This window comes from Onychomys torridus, chromosome X, assembly GCF_903995425.1.
Source record: "Onychomys torridus chromosome X, mOncTor1.1, whole genome shotgun sequence".
Taxonomy (NCBI): Eukaryota; Metazoa; Chordata; class Mammalia; order Rodentia; family Cricetidae; genus Onychomys; species Onychomys torridus.
Window position 1 is genome coordinate 61765882 of NC_050466.1, and position 22324 is coordinate 61788205.

At 42.5% G+C, this 22324-nt stretch overlaps 1 protein-coding gene across 2 annotated transcripts in view; it reads left to right on the forward strand.

Moving 5' to 3' along the window:
* Nucleotides 1-22324, forward strand: part of Nhs (NHS actin remodeling regulator) — a 329470-nt gene that overhangs the window by 156636 nt on the left and 150510 nt on the right. The gene's annotated exons all lie outside the window — the stretch shown is intronic.

A 22324-nucleotide genomic window follows, 5' to 3' on the forward strand; every position in this document is an offset into this window, starting at 1 on the left:
TGTGTTTAGCTACAAAAGAAGAGGAAGTAAGTGTTGGCTGATAGGAAATAAGTTGAAGTGACCAATTTCTTTGTTTGAAAAGGAGCGTGTGTGCAGCGAGGGTCCTACTTTACTGAATGCTTTGTTGGGAAAACGATGTGTATGTAATTCAAAGCAAACGGGTTCCAGAGTTAAGTTGTTCCTATGCTTGCCTGACTCAGGGAGAGCGAACAAGGCATCATTGTTCCTCCAAATGCCATAGTTCCTATACCAGTCAACATTCAGCCACAAGAAGAGCAATATGCCAACCATTTCCAGAGTATTTCAGTGAACACACAGGTTCAGCAGATAGTAGAAGACTGAAAAGACAGTAAGGGAAAAGAGACAGGAATTGCAGAAGAAGGTGACCATCATTAAGACTGGAGGAGCTTAGGGTTCTGACACATTAGAAGGTTGGCTATAATAAGCCATGGAGCTGCAACCTTTATCTCTGAAGGAAGAGGGGGGCATAAAATCGAGGACCACCTGGCGCTACTGCAGTGAAGGGCTCTTACTAAGGGGATTCTCAGAAGAACAGGAAGAAGGAAGGCACAAGCTGCCTTCTTCCTCCATTCTACTAGTCTCACTCCAAATTCATCTACTGGCAGAGATGATCAGGGTGTCACTGGCAAAGCAGAAATGAGGTGTATATAGAGTTCAGGCTCCAGCATTACAGAGCAGAGTGTAGAAACACTCAGTTTGGAAGAACGTTTGATGTAAGTTCACACAACTTATGTTTTGGCTAATTGGTACAGCCACACTGAAGTCCCAAGGCAAGGAGTTGGTCACAGACCTCTGAGTAAGATATAGTCATTGGTTAGCCAGGTGGTGGTGGCACAAGCCTTTAAACCCAGCACTCAGGAGGCAGAGACAGGCAGATCTCTGTGAGTTTGAGGCTAGCCTGGGCTACAGAGTGAGTCCCAGGAAAGGCTCCAAAGCTACACAGACACCCTGTCTCAAAACAAACAAACAAACAAACAAACAAAAAGAATATGGTCATTGGTCCACTGAGCATATCTTGGATGCCAGGCATGTGTTTGGTATATTGGGAGCAGAGCTGTGAATAAGGTAGTTCTTGTCTACAAGAGGTTCACACTATTCATGTGCACACACAACATACAGGAATGTACATGAACATGAATGACAAAAGGAATAGAGACACATAGAACAGCTCCTGTGTGTAAGGGCAGGGAACTGTTTCCTTCTAGATGGAAATGAGTTTAGCTCTTGCTGGAGAAAATAAAAGGAGGAGACATTGGCATTTAGCAAGTCCTTGACCTAGCATGGTGATCGTTGATTGTTCTGCTATCTGGGTTTGCTCTGCCTGCAAGCAGCCTTCTCGATTGGGAGCAAATCAAGGATAGATTCACCTTGACTGAAAAGAATGAGAAAAGTATAAAATAAATGAGAGCTGTCCATGTCCATTGGTTCTTAGAGACTCTTGACTTTCTTCCCTATGGCTTGTGGGGGAGATCTGTTCTTTTTATCTGTACACTTTAGGAATTTTGCTACAGGGCACCTAACTCTGAACTTTTTCTAACATTGGAAAGTGGTGATTTTCTGTTAGTGGAAAGGAAGGACTCTGCAGTATGAACTTAATTGTTTTGTTTTTCTCTTGGTGTGGCAAATTTTACAGAAGCATTTCCTTCCAAGACATTAACTGAGCACCTACTGTGTACTTTTCCCAAGCAACAGGACAGACTCCATGGATTTGAATCAGTGGGCTACTCTGATGCAAGCAATGATGAGTCATTCTGGCACCCTCATTTTCACACAGTGAGCATCATGTTGCAGGGGAAACCTGTGACTAATTATCTGCCTCAGGGAAGCTACATAACCTCCATGGGTCTCTGTTTTCTTATCTGTAAAATGGAGAGTCAGACTCTATTAGGTTAGCAATTTAGTGAGTACTTCTAGTGGGCTCTCTTTGTCCCAAGATCTGCCTGTTTCTAAGCTAACACATGGTTTTCCTTTTAACTTAGCTTCCTGGTCAGTCCTGGTTTTGTATACACTTATGGTGGAGTTATGGCCCAGGATATCCATGGTAAATTTCAAATGTCCTAAATGTAAAATGCATTTGGTGCAACTAATCTACCCAACAGCCTAGACTGACAGTTACTGCCTACTGGTTGTTTTCCCTTGTGATCATGTGGCTCACTATGACTTACCCAGGCTCCTGAGAGAATGTTGTACCACATACCATTAGCCTGGGAAAAGATCCAAATTCACAATTCAAAGGGCAGTTTCTATTGAATGCATCTTGCTTTCCCACCATCGTAAAGTTGAAAACTTAAGTCAAAGCATTGTCAAGGACTGCCTGTACTTCGATTTGTCTCAATTATATAACCAAGTATAATTCAATGTCTTCTATTTTCTTTAGGCTTTTTAATCTGAGTCAGGGAAATGAGGTCAAGTGTTAAAGGTAGTGGCTGTGGGAATGTGATGGAGGTGTATCCGTTATCTTTTGTTGGAATTTAATGGCTTACAGCCACATATAATTATCCTTTGTCGTAATCCTGTTGGTCAGTTGGGCACACCATCTGGTCTGATTCAAATCAGCTAGGGTGAAAGGTCTAGATGGCTTCACTCCTGTGGCTGGGGGGGGTGCCTCAGCTTGAGCAGCTGTGTTGTCTGCACCCTCTTCTCCTGAGGCCTCTCATTGTCCAGGAGGCTAGCCTGGGCTTGTTCATGTGGCGGTGGGAAGTCCCCAGCAGCATAAAAGATGAAGCAGAGAAGCACAGATGTTTCTTGTCTCTGCTTGAGTTAAACTTACTTTTGCCCCATGTAAACTATAGAGGTGAAAAAAGGTGGCAGTCTCTTTCCTGATCAGCATCAAGGGTCATGTGTGAAACCTCCACAGCCAAAGATAGCTCACCAAGAAAAAAAATGTATTTAACCAGTTTTTCATGTGTGGCTTTAAGAATGAAGAGCCAGTGAGAGAGAGGAGAAGGGGGAACTAACCTATTTTCATATTTGCGTTCAATGAAGCAGAGAAAGCCATGTAGAAAGACAACTGTGCAGAAAGAGAATGAACTGATAAAAACAGACTGAGGGAGAAAACCCAGCAGGCCTGTCTCTTCAGATTCTTCCCACCTCTGTGTGCACTATTCTTTCCTCCTGGGGATGGAATGGGATCCTTTCTCCAATGGACAGGGTCTTATGACCTACTATCATTCAAGGAAATGCAGATAATTTCTTAATGGCTGGCTCCAAGGCAGAAAGGAGATTAGAGTAATATTTTTAGGCTTCACAGCTTGCTTTGGGGAAAAGAGTTCTGATTTCTATGGACTGCCTTGTGAGGAAGAGAAATTCTCGTCTATTATTCACCTCAGGCAAGAAAGAGGAAAGAGAGATGGAAGGGAAGGTCACAGAGAAACTTTGTTTTTATTTCTGAGGCCTTTACTTGGGGTATCATTTTCCAAGCTCCAGAAGACCAAAGAAAGTTGCAAAGTGCAGCCAGAATCAGCATAGGTGGGGATGACCCAAAGTGACATTACCAGAACTATTTCAGAGTCGTGTTTACTTGTAGAGCAGCTGGAGGGAGGTCAACGGTGAGGCCCTGGGAGGTAGAGGCTGTTGAGAGGAATGGTGAGGCCACTAAGAACCAGGAAATAGGAAGGAAGACCAGATTTTATTATCGATATTTTGTCCCTATGTGGATTTGGGTGCTGAGATGTCACACCTCGTTGCAGTCACTTAACTCATTTTTCAGAACCCCATCCATTGGCCAGGTCTGCAAATCCCTAGAGGAGACAGAGGCTGGGGTGAGGGTGGACTGATAGCATGATAGAAATGTAAGAGTTCTTGATGTGGAGATAATCAGAGAAAAGATGAGCATCCTGACGGAGGTGGAAATGAGAGACACACATGCATGAACATTTACCCCATGCACATGGATCTTACATATACCTACGTACATGTCTGCATCTACTCATGCTGGCACACACACTCATACAGGCACATGCTTGCACACCATGCATGTGTATGATCTTCCAAACAACCTCAGAGGATTCCCAGTAGACTGTCCCAAGGACTGTGAATTACAGAATGAAAACCAGGCTGGACACAGAGAAAGAGTAGAGAACTGGTTACAGGCTTTGGACAGAAGAATGCTTCCCTTGGTCCATCTAAGGTGACTCAAGATGCCACTGTGCTCTGTTCTACATGATTCCTAAAGTACAATTTCACACATCGTATTTGTTCCTTTAAAATAAAACAATATCAACACATGTCTCTTTAAATTAAATTTTCCATCTCTATGGATGTATTTGGGGGAACAAGTTTTCCTGTTAAAAACAGAATTGAGTGAAGAGTAGAGAGGCTGGAAAAAGAGAGGAGATCTATTTTTAAAAATTGTAAGATGAGTAGGCCTCTCATTAGAAGAAATAAAATAGAAAGGAAAGGCTGTACATTAGCATCAGAAAAGCAGCCCATTTCAGCAAGGGCTGGGGCCTGCCACATTAGAGGCCAGTTCCTGCAGTGGCTGTGAATTAATAGACTATTTTGGATAATGTGGAAGCGAACAAGCGCTGCCCTTGCCGGGCTGTTTGGGGGAGGGAGGGAATTTTCCTGTAGGTTCTGTTTTGGTTCTGGCCACCCATTGTTACCAGCTCTCTCTATCCCTGGCACTAGGCTTTAGCAAAAATGTGGGCCTCCTCCTACTGAATGAGAAAGAAAGCCAGGCTGGCAGCTCGGCTTTCCTCTTGTTTATGTTTAGAGGTTTTCAGTTGATGGGAGTGGCAGCTTCCATCCCAACTCTCAATGGCATTAGTGGCCGCTTTTTACAGCAGTGAGTGTGAGAATGTGTCGGGCAGAAAAGCCCTTCGTGTTGGGCAGAAAGAGGAGGGGGAAGGGTGGCAGCTGCTGCCCTATCCTTCACAGATGCAGGCATTGCTTCTTACTCTCCAAGAAGAAGCTGGGATGGTTTTTCTCTGAGGTGAAAGGACAGCTGGTGGTAGCTCTCAGAAAACAGCTAGGGGATGGGAAGGCCAGATAATAGGAGGAGGGATAGAGAAGTCTTAACTCCTAACCCCTGCAAAAGAACGTTTGTTTGAATGCAGCCACATGTTTGGTCTAGAGGAGGAGACTTGAACAGAATCCCTGGGTCAGAAAGGGATGCCCTTCTGAGAACCACAAAAGATTAGGGAGGGAGACTGAATTCATTATTCCTAATGGGGAACTCAAGTTCAAATGCAGGTTATTTGTACTGCTAACTAACTGTAGTGAAGACTATTAATTTTCTTCCTTTTCATTTATTTTTTCCTTCCTTCCTTATTTTTTTCTTTCTTGAAAAGGTCTCATGTAGCCCAGGCCGTGAATCCTGCAAGCTACAATAACAACTGGCCTGGTAAATATGCCCACTGGTGTAATAGTGGCATGATAAGAATGTATGGGAGTAACCAATTACTTTTTGATTGGATTTAAATAAAGTCTGCTGCACAAGACTGAACTCATGCCTGGTACCATTAACTAAGCCTCAAACCCATGACTAGCCAAGTCACAGTCTCCAGGAGAGAGCCTAGTACTATTATTCTGCTAAATGGATATAGTACTAAACTGTCCCATAAGTTCCTATCTTTATATCTCCCAGCCCTCATCATGACCAACATGCAGAGACCAAGAGACTGGAGTGCCCATTCTAAATGGTATATCTGTACTTCACCTTGTCATTTTAAGTCTCAGTGCCCACTGCAGAAGAAGGGGCAGAAAGGTTTTAAGAGTCAGAAGTAGTGGATGACTACATCAGAACAGTGTTTGCTGGACACAACAGCATTGTGACACACATAAACTAGCATGTGCAAGATCAAGCACAAAATCTCAGCATGGACAGGGGAGAGACTCATGAAGCCCCATCCCTTACTGAGAAGCTATTGGCTACTGGAGGAGGGGAGATAAGTTTCCTTCGGGGATATTCTGAAAGACTACCCATGCTCTAATAGATGGTCCTCTACCCATGCACATACTTGTAACATTAAGTAGACTTAGCGGGTTTAGAAAAAAAAAAAACATGAAGTTGGGAGGGGAAAGTGATGGGGGAATAGAGGAAGAATAGGGAGGGAGGGAGTGGGAAATGGATTTGATCAAAACTCATTATATGCATGTTTGAAATTCTCTAACAATAAAACATGTTTGAAAAAGAAAAATAATTAAAAAGGCACGAGTGCTGATTTCTTGATACTCTAAATATCCAAAGTCATGTGATTGTATACACACCCCACACACATACATCCCTGTCACAGGACAGTCTGAGACTATTCCTGACCACATACTTAGCCCTTACTTTTTGAACATTTTAAACCCTCATGGACCTTTCAGAGACACATCCTGGGGAAACAAATGTGGTGTTGTTTGGGTACTGATCAAAAGTACAGAGTTAAAGATGAGGCCAGCAGATGTGTGTCTCAGGTTGCACCATGACAAACAGGGAAGATGTGGTGGCAAGCATATAGATTTTGCCACCACTTAGCTGTCAAGCAGCCTTTGGACCCTGAGTTCTGGGTCTCGTGTCCTGCTGGCCTGGGCCTGAGTCACATAGGTGCAGATGGAGGTGATCTGGCCAGGTGCCCACTGAGCCTCATATCTTTTCCAGACACACTTTGAGTATCTGGTTCTTAGAGAAATCACCTAAGCTACCATCAGCTGTGCACTCTAACTGCTGGTCTCCTGGTTTCCTTGCCTCCACTGTAACCCTTTTCTGCTCTATTCCACATACAACTGTTGGGAAAGTACTTCGAAAAGAGACCAATTCATGTCCTCCTTCTGCTCAAAGCAATCCAAAGGTCACCTCTCTTACTGTGGGTAAAAGGCAAAGTCCTGGTCTTGGAATAGCCCATAAGGCCCTATGTGACCTGGCCCCCAAAACCTCTCATCCCATTCTTTCTGCTCCAGCGACAGCACCCATCCAGTGGCACCAAGTGCAGCTGTCTGTTTTTACTCACACCTTTCCTCTGCTTGCAACACCCCCACTAGGTATACACATCACTCTCTCTCTCCATCGCCTTCCACCTCAATGTTCTTGAACACCGCTATCTAAAGTGGCCACCAGGTAGGCTCTGGGAACACTCCTCCTGTGCTTCCTCCACCACATTTGTCCCCATCTACCCATCTGTGCTGTTTCCCTCTCTGTTTTGTTTCTGTGCGTGTCCCAGGAGCTTCTTTAATGGCGCTTCTTTAAGGGCACAAACGCTTTTTGTTCTTCGTCAGTGTACCTGGAGGGACTAGAACAACCAACCATTGGCACACAGTAGGAGCTCAATAGTTATTCATGAAAAGAACAAATGAATCCCGACTACAGAATGCTTTCCAGTGTGATGCCCAAACTGCCATTCAAATCCTGGTGCCTCAACTTATCTATAAGAAGCTACACCCTTTCTCTGCCTTAATGAAAATAAGGAGTGGATGAATGTTTCTGGAGACTGCCTCTTCCCTCAACATCTCAATGTCAACTCTTAGACCTAATCCACTGTTTCTTTGTGGACACACTACTTAAGACAAAGAGAATAAACTATTTCCATGGAATGTGAGATTTCTTGTCTAGTAATGCCTGTATTTACAGCTTCATCATGGTGGAGTTCAAGCTGAAACCACCTATCCCATCACACGGTAATACACAGGAGCAAATCCCCAATGGAGTGGGGTGGCTCCTTGGGATAGTTATTTCTCTTTCATGCTGCTCCTTCTCTGAGGTTCCCTGCAGCTGTAGGAGAAGGGGACTCCCAGGATCACTGAAGTCTATCCGTGCAGGATGCCCTAATCAGCTCCTAGCCAATTCATAGAATGGTTTCTGTTATGGTATTTGGCCACTATTTATAGATTATTTGCTATGTGCTAGATGTTTTATATGTGTCTTTAAGTTTTATATGAATCCTGCCAGGTTAGTATTATTATTTCTCTGTGAAGAGGGGTAACTGAGACCCAGAGAGGTCACATAAACTGAACCAGGGCCGAAGTCAGCAATAGAACTGGCTATTACCAAGGTCACTCTCCATCGATCATGTACCATACTGTTGTCATGGATGCTGTGCCTGGAAATGCAAGTTTTGTATTGCACACAACCAAACATATCATGAATGATGCCTCTGAGCTGCACGGCTGCCCATAGCCACTCTGGCCATCTGCTGGGAATAGTTTTTTCCTTAGGGAGAGCAATTGTCTCAGTTAGAGATGAATTTCACTCCAGAGAATAGACAATCTGAACTCCAGGTGGGGAAATTAAATGAAATGAAGTTGAGTTTCCTTTTAAGACAAAAGGAAGTCTGAAAGTCGGTGGCTGCAGGGACTGGTTCAGCTCAATAATGCTGAGTTTTGTGTATCAGAAACTCTCTTGGCCTTTACTCATAACTGCAAGGTGGCTGCCATAGCTCAAAACATTGTATCTGTATTTGAGGAAGAAAAAAAGGTGGAAAGGGAACTATTCATCATATCAACATTCTTTTTTTTTTTTCAATTGAAAAAGCTAAAATTTGCTATAACTTTGTCATAGACCTTTTAGATGTTACATTTTTAAAGTTTTAAAATGGAAGGTGTCAAAGCTTAGAGTGTGGGAAGAGAACTCTGGGTCGGGAGTGTCTGCAGTAATACTACTATTGCTGACTACCTAGCCAGGCACATCAACAGACTCTTTTAACAGAGATAATGGTATTCAAACAAGATCTGAGCCAGGTCTTACCAAATAAGAACATGGCCAGCCATCCCCCTCCTGGTGAGAGGTGTCGAAAGTGAGCAAGGAGATAGTTAAAAGCCCCTGTGGGCTTTCGGTCCAGGTGGCTCTGAAGTATCATTCCTGGATTTAATGATATATTAACAAAGCAGATTAACTCTTCTCTCATATCTTTCTTCCATCCCTTCATGTTGCTTTCTTCTTTGTGCCAAGAAAATAGAAGAGAAAATGCCCAAATCCCACACAGGAAGCACTTGCCCTGAGTAGCATTGATGACTCAGAGCTGTGTTTTAGCCCTGCCAGCCTGAAGCAGGAAAGAGCTGGAGCGATCAGATTTATTAGTGAAAACAACAATAATGAGAAGACACTCTTTTCCTAACCTGTAATCTGCTCCCAGACTGCCTACCCCCAGCCTCCCAGGTTCCTTTTATCCTTCTTCACGTCCTGGACCGCCCACATGGCTGTCCTGAAAGCCTTGTTTGCAGGGGCTGTGAGACAATTGATTCCTTAGGCCTCACGTTCCAGTAACAAATACTTGCTATGAGCTCCCTGGAGTGGGAAAGAAAAGACAGAGCCTGGTCACTTGAGCCTGGGTGGCTGGAAGCCACGTGACAAACAGCAAAGAGCAGCAGTCTGAAATTGCTGTATGTTCCCTACAGACAAGGGAATAAGAAGTTCAAGAGCAGCTGGATCAAGTACTACGTTGAGAACTTCCACTTAGTCCTGCAGTTTGGTTGTTTTGATTGTGAGTCAGGTCGCTCTTGAGTGTTTTGGGAAACTTGCCCATAGAGAGGGAGGACCTTTTGGCAACTCTCGGCAGCCCAGTGTACCCACATTGTTCCCCTTAACCACTGTACTTTCGTGTGAGAGATGTTTTGTATTTGGAGAAATGGTCAACCTTAAAACCTTGTCATAGATTATTCTGGGCTGCTTTAGACTTTCCCACTGTCCTTAAGGAGAGCTGTGAGCTTTTCAGCATATAATGTCTCATCTCCATCTTTTGTTATTGAGTTTTTTCAGTGCCTTTCCCCGGAGCCCCTTTAAGGGATTTACATAGGCAGAGATGACCAGGAGACAAGATGACCAGGATGACAAGGAGAAGGCAGGGATGAGGATGACGGCTGAATGGAAAACGATGTTAGGACCATCTACTTTGAGCAGAAAAAAAAAATCAAAGCAGTGTCTTCCAGTCTTATCTCTGGATTGTGAAAACTCTCTGGGCCAGTCATAGTTGAGGCAATCCCTTCCACATCTTGAGATCTGTGGCTTTCAACAAAATCATGTGGAGAATAAGTAACTACAGCATGGTTGACCCCACAAAACCATTCTTGCAGAAGCCACTACTCGCCAGCCCCATATATGTCCAGATGCACAGCTGTGTGAACCAAATGATTTCCTTGGGTTTGTAGCCAAGAATTTGAAACACAACTGGAAGATGCATGTCCGTATTTGTGGTACTGTAATAAATGTCTTTTTTCCCCTGAGGGACAGTGGTTATATTGACAACTGCAGTGATGCTTACTCTTTTTTTTTTTTTCTTTAATAATCAGAAGCTTCTTCCTCTTATGGGCATTTTGTTTTTTTGTACTAATGCTTCATGGGGCTAGAAGATTACTGTGAAGGAACCTGCAGAGATTTAAGAATGGATGATAATCTTTCAAACCTTGGTTTAGATATGTATCACATTCCATAGGACATCTGTCCCCTAAATGGACCACCGTGATGCTCAGAGTTCCAAGACTGTGGGTTTGTATGTATGTATATATGTAGCCAGCCACCTAAATGAAGCAGGACTTCTCCCACTGGAGCATGCATAGAATCATGTGGAAAGCTCGGCAGTATCTAGGTTGCTTCATGCTATCCCTAAAAATTTAAGTTCAACAGGTTTGGTGTGGGGCCCATTAATTGGCATTTCTGATAAGTAAGTACAAGTAATGATGTGACTGCTGGTCTGGGGAAACACACTTTGAGTAGCAGAGGGCCAGAAAAGGTACCAAATACTATTACTGTTTAGCAGATTGAACACATCCAGAAAAGAGAAAATGAATATGATTCATAGTTTCCCTTTACAACCTAGCTCCTAACATCTACTCTTTTAATCCTTGTTTATGGGGACTGTGAAGATACCATCTCGAAGTGTGAAGCAAGAATCCTAGTTGCTAAAGGATTAACTTGGCTACCCTCACACTCTCTTCTTTCACCCACACCCAAGGAGACATGGGGGCTTGGGAAGTCATGGCTAGCATTGCAGTAGCAGGCAGTTTGCATCTGGAGTTACACCCTTCAAAGGTCTCTGGAGGAGCAGGAACAAACTGGAGGAGAAAATTACATTTGAAATAATTTATTTTCACATGCAGGGGAGAAATCACATTTGGTCTAGATTCATGTAAAGAAAACAGAGATTAGATTTTTAAAAATGTGTTGTTGGCAAGAGAGAAGAGCTGACGAATTTGGAGAAAATACACATTCTGTTGAACCTGGCCTCCAATCCCAGACTTGCATTTAAAGGGGTTTGGAATTAAAAGAATCAAGTCTGGGTTTTATTTTTAATTTTGCCTTGCTTTTGAAAATACTTCCTAGATTCAGACTGTGTATGTGCAGGGGGAGGGGGTGACAGAAACATCTGGACTGCAGGAAAGGCTATTCCTAGAATTTTGAGGGTTTTCTGTCTACCCTATAGCAGGATTGTTGAGGAGTCTTATCTGAGGCCAGAGCTTTTCTCTTGGGATTTAAGGCCAAAGCAGCCCATGGAAGGAAATGAGGAGAGGCTGGAGCAAGAAGTCTCCATGTGGAAGGCAGGCCAGATCACCCACTTGGGAGATGCTGTCTCCATTTCATTGTCTAAGGAGAGTAGGATGCATACAAGTATCCAATTTGTTTAAAAACAAATGTCCTTCTTATAGGAACTTGAAGGGAGGAAAACAAAGAACAGCCTTCTTTTTTGTGTGTTCCCAGCTACAACTCCTTAAGATGGTAGGCAGAGTCACTTTGAAGACCATAGGTATACATAGGCATTTATGTGTGTGAGTGCTCTCTCTCTCTCTCTCTCTCTCTCTCTCTCTCTCTCTCTCTCTCTCTCTCTCTCTCTCTCTCTCACACACACACACACACACACACACACACACACACACACACACACACCACATCGTGCCTTTCCAAGGCACTAGCTTGGTAGCTTGGCTTGGCAGGGCTGCTGGATTGGGTTTGGAGAGCTGCCCACTGCCTGGTGATTACTTTTAGAAAATAAAAAACTGATCCAGCTTGGTGCATGGGCAAATTTCTAATAATTAAGAGTCACCGAAGCAGTCTTACTCTGGGAACAGAAAGCATGATGTTAATCTCCCCAAATAGGGCAATAAAAATAGCGAAAGGTCTTAAAGGGTTGCAAGAGGGAAGATTAAGGAATTGGGACACATTTGTCTCATCTTGGAAGATGATGTGAGAGATCTAAATGTGTAGCTAGACTGGATTAACTCCTAGTCTGGATGAACCAGAGTATGGAGTTTCTGCCTTCTGCTTTTTTTCCTGATACATGATTTTAGCCTTCACATGTACACATGTATGTGTAGCATAACCCTACATACCATCTAGAGGTGACAGATTCAGTAGGGACAGGGATAGTCATTTTAGCTTGGGTCCCTCAGAAGCAAACCCCAAGTGCAAGCAGTTAGTGCAATGAAAGCAATACTCACAGGTAGAGTAGAACTTGGAGCTAGAAAAGGTAATGAAGCCAAGAAAAGGCTAGTATACCAACAACCACTGTGAGAAACTAACTGAAGCTAAATGTCAAGGGGAGACTCCTGAACATGGTGGAGCTAGAGTGCTCAGAGTCCTAGCTGAGGTGGGAGATGTGCTGAGGTATTTACACTCCAACTCTCAAGAGCTGTTCATTGACAGTGGCTCCTGGAGAGTTCTAATTCCATGGCATGGTTAGCCAAACCTGTAGGCAGAGTGGACCTCCTCAGTTATGGGGGAAAGCCAGACATAAAGATGCAGCTGGTGACCTTCAGAAGGAATGCGTGATGAATTGAGGCTGTGAGAGGCAAAAGGACTGTCAGTAGGGAGGATAACCATGGTGGATGTTGGAAACAAAAAGGAGGGTATATGTGTATAGATTATTGGAACAGGGGATTTTCCTATTGTTAATAGTCTCTAAATATTTTAACCTGTCAATAAAGCCAAATGGGATATTTAAAATAATGACTAATATTTTGTGAATAGTTTTACAAAAACTGTAAGATAGAAATATGAGGCTCATGGTATACATATTTATCAAACTTAATCATGTTTTACTGAACGAAAGTCACATTTAAAATTTGGAAGAAACACGTATGATTTTAGTAGTTTTCAGGAGAATCCCACACTCCTATATATTTGAAATATACTTGGCTGAATCCCTGAAATTCTATCTCATTCATGGACCAACAATTGGAACATTTCTTGTAGACTTTTTAGACAAAACATGTTGACATAGGGCACTGTTTGTGCTCTTACTACTTTCTCCTTGTGACTGTGGCATGGGTTTTGTTTTCTAAGAGAAATGACTAGGGATTTCAAGTCTGAGACCATAAGATAGGTACCTGCAATGCAGAAGGAACTGAGAGAAAAATTTTGCTCTCATGGCTTCTTTGGTCAAACTAGCTAGGTTCACCTGACATAGCTGAGTAGGGAAAGGAGGATAAAGGTGGTGTCAGAAAGTAGATGTTAGGTCAGGATTGACCTTAATGCTTGGCATATGGTGAATGTTTGCTGAATGTGGGATGGGCTGAGCAGGTTTCCTTCAGTGCGCTGATATCTCAGCTAAGAACAGAGAAAGGTAGAGATGGAGAAAGCACCAACAGAGAGGACGCCATTGGGGCCTTTCATCCTCTCCTGAAGGACCAAGGCCTAGAGTTGATGAACTGGATCTTTGCAGCACAAGGGCTTTCGAATGACTCTTGAATAATTGTCTTGACACTGCTGGAGAGGGTGCCGGAGGTTGAAGAAGATGAAAGACATTGAAAACGAAAAGGGTTGATGTCCCTTCAGTCCCGTTCAAATTTGGGAGGTACCTTTAGATCATAACCACAAAGCCACAGAAGATTTTTCTCATTCTCTTGGGATTGGTGTATGATGAGAGAAAGGGCTGTGTGGTTTCTGTGGGTGGCAAGTGTGTATTATAGGATGGGGAGGGAAGGAGAAGAGGGAATCTATGCAAGTAGGGCTGGTGGTATATAGGTGTGAGTCAGATTTTTCACTTTAGTGGTATGCTTAATCTACAAACCTTGGCACGGGCATGTGTTCTCCCAAAAGGTTACGTTCTTCCAGACTCAGTGTGTTTTTATAGTCTAACTTACATATATTACCCAATACTATCTGGCCATTTAGATGCATGTTTATACACATCATGTAAAATCAAAATAACCAGAAAACTCAGAGATGTCCTATCACAGATACATAATGAATAGAATTTTGTAGGCAGGCAGAGATGTTAAAAGCAATAACACCATTTCCTACTCAAGTTGACACAAAGAAGGCTTGGACATAGAATGACCTCTCATCTACCTAGACCTATTTTCAGAACCTTTGCATTCATGACACTTAGGGCCAGGCACTTTGGGAATGTACTGTACAGTGGAGGATGTTTAGTAGTATGTAACTTCATCTTATTTATAGTCTTACTAGATGCCAGTCATGTCTTCCTCCAAATGTGATAACCAAAAACTTTTTCAGACATTGTGAAGTACCCAGAGGAGGCACAGTCACTTCTGATCAGGAACTATTGGCTCAGAGAGAGGACTGTTGGTTCCAGAATCCTTCACTGGCTGTACCACCCTGTGCCATTTGAAGATTTCAAATAAAAGCCCTTCTGTGGCTTCAGAATTTCATACAAACATTTAAATGTGTGTGGTATGTATGGTATAGCTGGCAAGGATCAAGCAGCACACTTGCCTTCCTGGGACCCTCTGTCCTCTGGCAGCTGTAAATCAGAAGCTGCTTTTTCAGCATGTGTCACGTTAGAATCTGTGAAATTACTTTTCTTTTTAGCCCAAATTGCTGAATATCAGCAATTTTGTAGGTTTAACCTAAACACACAGACTGGAAGGGATATATCCTGTGCACCTTCCAATACCTTCCCCCACACAGATTCTTGAATGTGGAAATGTTTATTTAGGCTCATAAGTCTTCTCAGCCACAGTTCTAAGGCAAAACCAATGTTTTCCATGCAGAGCCTTGTGCCTCAAGCTAACCCAATTGCAAAATTCCCCTCAAGATTTCTTCCTCATCCCTGTGGCAAATTAAATGCAGCCATGAATTCTTCACAGTAACTCCCATTAAGAGATGGAATGTATTTCTCTGCCGCATTGGATCAGGGCTAAACTTTTGACTTCGTTTGAGCATCAAAAGGTGACAGATAGGGGTTCTGTTCAAAATTCCACAGCCTGAATCTTTAAGAGGCCTTGCAGTGTCTTCTTTATCTCCCTTGCATGCTCTCCAGTTACTGCTTTGGAAGGAAGCTGGTAAAGTTTACTGGCCAATGAGTGGCTGTGTAGAAGAGAGTCCAAGAACCCTGTTCACAGCCAGTACCACCAACTAAAACTCAAGCAGGATAATCTTATGTCTTCAAGTCTGCTGAGCCTGTATATAGTCAGTCAAATGAGTGATCCAGGCAAAACTAACAGAGGAGCCACCCAGCAAATTCACATAACCTTGAGAAATGATGTTATCATTGTTTAAAAGCCTCTGGATTTGAAGATAGTTTAGTATCAGTAATAGTTAGTGATGCACACTATGGCAGCTTTCCAGGTTTCACGAACTTACTATGGTGCAACTTCAAGTGAAGAACAATGAAACCACACACCCTTGGACTGCTGGACTGTGGGTGAGCATCTCTCATTAGCTGACCCTCGTGTCCTTAAACCAGCTTTGCAGTGTGCACCAGTAAGTCACATTCTTCAGGAAAACTGATGATTTATACATTTGGAGGCCATAAAAAATGAAGACAACTTAGGAGTAAAAGCTACAAAGGTCAGGGTGGCTGTATTGTACATTATCTATAGAGCAAGCCATGTGTAGTGGGTACCTCCTGTGTTCTCCTCATGTATATACACACATGCATCCATTTCACACTCAAGTCAACCATGATGTAATTCCTAGGCATCATTACTCTACCTTTCCTACAGTCACAGTGTGGAAGGGAGTATTCCAAGCCAAGAATATCCTTACAAATGGTGAGCATTCATTGACTTTCTACCTTACAGATTTCACTGATCTACCTTACCATTTCTTCTGATCTGCAATAGATGCCCCAGGTTTCCCTTTTTTGGGGTGAGGGCATGGAATTTGAACTGTAGCTCATAGTCTCACAATTATTTGTGAGTTGTTTCTTTTATGCTCGATATACCAGCCTTCACTGGACTTTACCTACCTAGAAGAGAAATCTCGTCTGTTTCTTTGTTCATGACAGCCCCAGCATAAAGTTCCAGGTTTACTTTTTCAGTAACTCTGTTGTAGAATGAATTACTGGGTGAATGAATGAACTATGGAAGCAGAGAGCTAAGACAGACCTTAAAAACTACCTTTATCTTCCATTTTCTGCCCTGCTTGATGAGAGACGATATTGAGATTCTAAGTGTATATTAGCATTTTTTTTACTCATGAAATGTTTCTCTTTGAAAAGTTACATGTCATACCTCTCTATTTGATTTGTCATAACTTGTGATTATGGGAGAGGAAATATCAAGGACGGTTTTTCCTTCTTAGTGTCTTTGGAATATGACATAAACACTTGGACACTGGGCTGGCCTCATGCTATTGAGAGAAGGCATCTTCCCACTCTGCTTGACCCTGTGGGGCCTCTATACCAACATGGGTATTGAATGGGTACCAAATCTATCTCTGAGTTTCATCATCATCATTATTATTAATCTGCCTACCAAACTCAGCCCTTTTCTGTGCTCCAGAATGTGAATGCAGAATGTCCTTTTCCCATATAAAGCTAATAATAGTTCTCATCTTGATTCTACTTAACACTGAACTGAAGATTTGGCCTCTAGGGTGAGGCTCATAGTTAATTCATTTATTTTAAAAATAATTACAGAACTGTAAATGATTCATCTCAGTCAGGGCTCAAAGTGGCCTGCTACTGTGTTTCTCAGTAACCAGCTGTGTGCAGGGTGCTTGAAAGAATGCAGATGTGACAAATGCATTTGAAGCCTTGGGCAGAAGGTGAAGCTAGGCTGGAATCACTCTCCAGTCACCATGGTTAGGAGTAGTTATGCCCACTCCCTGCCACCCGCTCACTTCATTTTGGGGGATGACCTAAATGAAAACGACAGTTGGTTTCCTTCCCACTCAGCCCAGCCCCCCATGAAGACACACAGGCTGCATCCCTGGAAGACTCGACTGGGGTTATGTGCTGTCTCATTCACTCAAGAATGATCTATAGCATGGAAGGAAAAAATAAATAAACAAGCAGTGTCGACCCCTGCTCTTTGTCTAGAAGGAAAATGGATGGCTTCTAGGGGCTTTTACCTACCCTACACATTGCCCATGCCTCACAGTCCTGGATAAAAACAGCCAGAAGTGAAGAAAAGAAGCTGTTTTTGTGTGTGTGTGGGGGGGGGCGGGGTGGGTAGAAGGAGGGAAAAGGAGGGAGATAGGGAGATGTAAAGGACAAAAGAAAAAAAAACAAGGAGAAAAAAAGAGAAGAAAGTGAAGGGAGGAAGTAAGAAGGGAGGGAGAAAAGCTGGTGATAGCAAAATAAGAAAACAAGAGAAAATGTAAGTGACTAGATGAAAAAGAAGGAAGAGCAGTAATGCAGATAAAGCTATGCAGACTATCCACCCCTTGGCAAATTTCCCTTCCTTCTCTTTGCAAACACAGGGGTAGGTAACTACTCCTCCCCCAGCCCTCCCTCCTAACTTCACAGTCTGTGGTGGTTGCTCCAGTGCAGGTTTCTGGTATCTGGTCCTCAGAGTCAGTCAGGTAAGCTTGCCATGGCATGTGCTTATGAACAAAAGAGACCAATTCTTACCTTCTTTACTGTTTTGTGTCAGCTCACATGAAAACCATGGACTAGCTGTTGTTGGGCATGCTGGTGAGAACTGTACAATGGCTCAGTTCTATCACCCCCAGAGTGGCATCTAGGTGAGCTATCCCACGTAGGAAGCAACTGCAGAGAGGCCTTTCATCTTCCATGAGACCTGAATGGAATGTTTCTATTAGTGTGTGACAAAGCAACCATATGGTTTGCCATATGTATTATCACAGTTTAAGGTTAAAAACTAAGTGATAGCCAGCATATGAGAGACATTGTAAACTATCACAAAATATTAGTTGCTATCATCTGATGGAATAATAATAGCCTACAGTTGTTTGTTTTTGTTAGCACTGTTGGCATGAAATTCTAAGCAAATCTTTTTTTTTTTTTTAAGATTCATTTATTTACTATGTGTACAGTATTCTGCCTGTGTGTCAGATCTCATTACTGATGGTTGTGAGCCCCCGTGTGGTTGCTGGGAATCGAACTCAGGACCTCTGGAAGAGCAGCCAGTGCTCTTAACCGCTGAGCCATTTCTCCAGCCTGCAAATCTTAACTTTAAGAGTTAGGTTCTGTTTTCATCCACCATTCACAGCTGGGAGAACTGAGGCATAGAATGGTACTGTACCTAGGACCCAGGCAAATGATTAGAAAGTCTGTTTTAACATGGTGTCCAGCTTTCAGAGAGTGATCATGGAGCAAGGCAGGCGTGGCAGGATGGGGGTGGGGGACATCACTAACTCCTCCTCCCAATCTCCAGTATCACCACTTCCTCTTCCCTGAACACTGCAAATTTCTCCTTCCTTTTATCCTTGTTTCTCCCTTTTATCCCTGTTGGTTACACTTCATTCTTCAGAGAGTTGTGAATCTGATCTTTTACTTCATAGATAAGGCAAAGTCTTCACTTGTTTCTCACTCATTTAAGGATGAAATTCAGGGCCCCGAATAATCTGGAAAGGTCTTCTCACCTCTCCAGTTTCATGCTGTGGCAACCCTTCCCACTCCAACACACATGCTTCAGCTCAGCATTCCTCACAACAATGGCCCAACCCAGATTTTTAGTTGTGGTTGTTATTGTTTGGGATGTGTGTGTGTGTGTATGTGTGTGTGTGTGTGTGTGTGTGTGTGTGTGTGTGTGTGTGTGTGTTTGTGTGCTGTTTTTTGAGAAACAGTCTGTGTAACTGTCCTGGCATCTTTTGTAGACCAGGTTGACCTCAAACTCACAGAGATCCACCTGCCTCTGCCTCCCAAGTGCTGGGATTAAAGGTATGCACCCACCTTGGCCTGGCCTGTTTTTTGTTTTTTGGAAACACAATCTTTTCTTTCCTCACAGAATGCATGCATGTTGTTTCCTCTGCTCTTTTCTCCAGTTCTTCAGCCTCTGAACTATCTTCAGCCTTCTGAAATTGCCTTTGCATATTTGAGTTCTCTCCCTCATTTTATTGTATTCTAGTCATTCTTTGTGAATTTATCTTCTCAGCACTTGAGAAGCATTTTCAATTCTTTGGCTGGACCATTTCTTTACTTCCTCCTCCCCCAAACTATAAACTCTGTGAGAACAATTACCTGATGTCTACACTATTGACTGTATTTCTAGCATGTGGTAGATGGGCAATAAATATTTGTTGATATACAAAAGGCTGTTGTATCTGGAACATCTGGGATGTGCATTTGGAAGCATGACAAGATATTACTATCGGTAAGCTCATACTACTTTTCTCACTTCCCAAAGTCATCTTTTTTTGAGACAGGCTCTCACTATGTACCTCTGGTGGTCCTGGAACTCACTATTTAGACTAGGCTGGCCTCAAATTCAGAGATCTGCCTGCCTCTGCCTACTGAGTGCTGGGATTAAGTGTGTGTGCCACTGCACCCAGCCCGAAGTCTTATTTGTACTTCATTGCCTGACATTTTGTGACTCAAGTAGGGTCCATCCCATTCTAGAGTTGAACCTTCATTAGAATCTCAACACAACTCAGCATGGCTAAGATCCAGTGCATAAAAAAGAAGATGATGTCTACTTCAATTTGTTCTCTATGCTTTGTGGCAGGGCACAGAATGAAAGGTGGAAGGTGATTAGTTCAGTAGTTTTCTTGTTACCCAGAGTATCTAGGGAATGCCATTCCTTAAATAACACTTGAAAATGCCTAGCATGTAATTCCTTCGATATCCTTAGCCACCTGAGATAGTTGGATCTGCGAATCACAGCATAATCAATCAATGTACATGTTCACCTTTAAATAATTTGATATTATGGAATGTGAGTCAATAAGGCGATACAGTGTGCATTTAAGAATTTTCCTGTGCACCATTGGAAGTTCATTTCTTCTTTATGTTACTCAGGACATTTTCTGACAGAGGTAAAGAGGTGGCTGGGTCTTGGTCTCTTTATATCTTTCTTAGATTCCTTGGATTTTTCTCAGAAGGGGTGATATAAAGCAAACTTCATCTTTTCCTCATTCCTTTCCTTTCAGCTAGAGGATGATCTACAGGAAGATCTTAGATCTTCCCCTTGTTCAACAGCTTTCCCTTGATTAAATAACCCTTCTCTCATGGGCTACTTGTGTGGTTTAAATTACTTAAAAAACAAAACAAACAATCAGAGTGATAGAATTAGTTTGAAAAAACAAGAGGTTACAAACACTATTGCCCTGTGCAGCTGGGAAAGATGGGAAAAGCTCTGGTTCCAAACACCAAAGAAAAAAAAATCAGTGTGTCGCAAGTGCCATTAAGAAAACACATCTGCATACTGTCAGTGGGGAGGATAAACACATGATTATTTTTCCTTCCCTTTCACAAAGAAGCAATGATGGGGAGAGGCAACTTCGTGGACCTTGTCCAGGTCTGTTCCATTGACATCATCTTAAAGTTGAAGGATGGGCCCTTGGCCAGCCTCAATGTGGTCCTCAAATCTCTCATCAGATGCAATCTTCAAAGAAAACAAACAGTATATTCATTCTCAGCTCAGCTCACAGACAGGAGAACAAACAAGGAAAGAGTAAGTGCCTTAAATGTTATCTGGTGAGCCCAGTTCCTCAAGGTTCGCTCTTTGGGCTTGACATTCTGCTTGAGTTTTCCTCATCCTCCAATTCCTCAGGCAATGAGGAGGACAAACTGAACTGACAGGCATCTTCCAGCTGTTTTGTGGAGCCAGGATTTCACCTCTTCTTCCCACACACAAAATTCCTAGGGTTCATCAACTTCCTTGGTGTTTCAATGAGTAACTTTATAAATTCTATACCCCACAATTAGAACTCACTAAAGGTAAGTAGGAACCTGGGGAATTGCATGGATCCATTGAAATCCTTGTGGGCCTAATTTGAGAAAAGGTTCAGATGCAAAAGAAAATAAGGATGACCTTCTAAGGAGATGGCAGCCATTTGGTACCTCCACACATATTCTGGAAGTTGCCATAAATGACTATTCAATCTCATATCATCTCCATTTTAATTAGACCAAATGTTTTTGCATTACTGTCTAAACCGGAGAATGAAATATGATGAATATATTAAACAAGATTGGGATTTGAACATCTATACACCCTCAGGCACCTGAAATTCACAATTTGATCTTTGGTAAATTAAATATTATCTCAAGCTCATTTTTTTCTTACTAGCAGAATGTGGCCCCCTAATTATTAACAACTTAGGAATCACCACGTTTGACTTTGGAAGATGTTCCTGGTTTAGTAGTTGACATGTTGAAAATTGATTTTAGATTATAGTTAAAAATATAGTAGTGGGGAAAGACGAAAACAGATTCAAGTAGAGCCAGAAGCCTACCTGATTCCCTCATCCTATCTCCCCCACTTCCTCCACATCCTGCACCATTTCCTCTTCTCCAGAAAGGAATAAGAGTAGGAGGTTGAAGTACAATCTTCCTAGGGTCTCTCCTAGCACTACAGTTCTGCAATTTATCAGGGATTATACATCCATGATAAAACTTTGGGCCATGTATTCATTCAACAAACTTTCTGTGCCAGCTAGGTGCTATTGTGCTAACCCACAAAAGCTATAATATGAAATATGTATGCTAACTAGATAATAGGCACTTTTAAAAATACTGTCAGAGGCTATACAAATCAATGGCTAGAATGACTTTCCTGAACAGGTCTGTGGTGAACGATTTATTTAATTATGCTAACATTCAATATCCCATGCTAAAGTCTCAGCATTTTCTAGCTGTCAGAAAGGATCAGAAAAAGAATATGCACTCAATAACGATGAAGAATACTTTGGGATTTTCACTGAGGACACTAAGTCCCTGAAGGGTATATGCATTGTTAAATTTTCATGTGGGCAAAGGTAGAGCATGAAGGCATTTTTCATACCAGGTTTGGGTTAGTTAATAGTTAAGAAAGTAGGCTTGGAGCCCAAGTTGTCTGGGTTCAAAGTCAGTCTCTGCTATGAATTGGTTAAATGACCTTGAGCAAGTCATTAACTCTGTCTTAGTTGCTGCCTCTGTAAAAATGGGACCAGAAGAATAATGGGTTGTATATGGTATATGGATTAAATGAGTTCCCACACATCAAAATATGCAGAGCATAAACAAGATAGCCTCATATATAGTAACAGTCAATAACAACCACAATGTTTTCTCACATACACCAGAAAATCCCCTGGCAC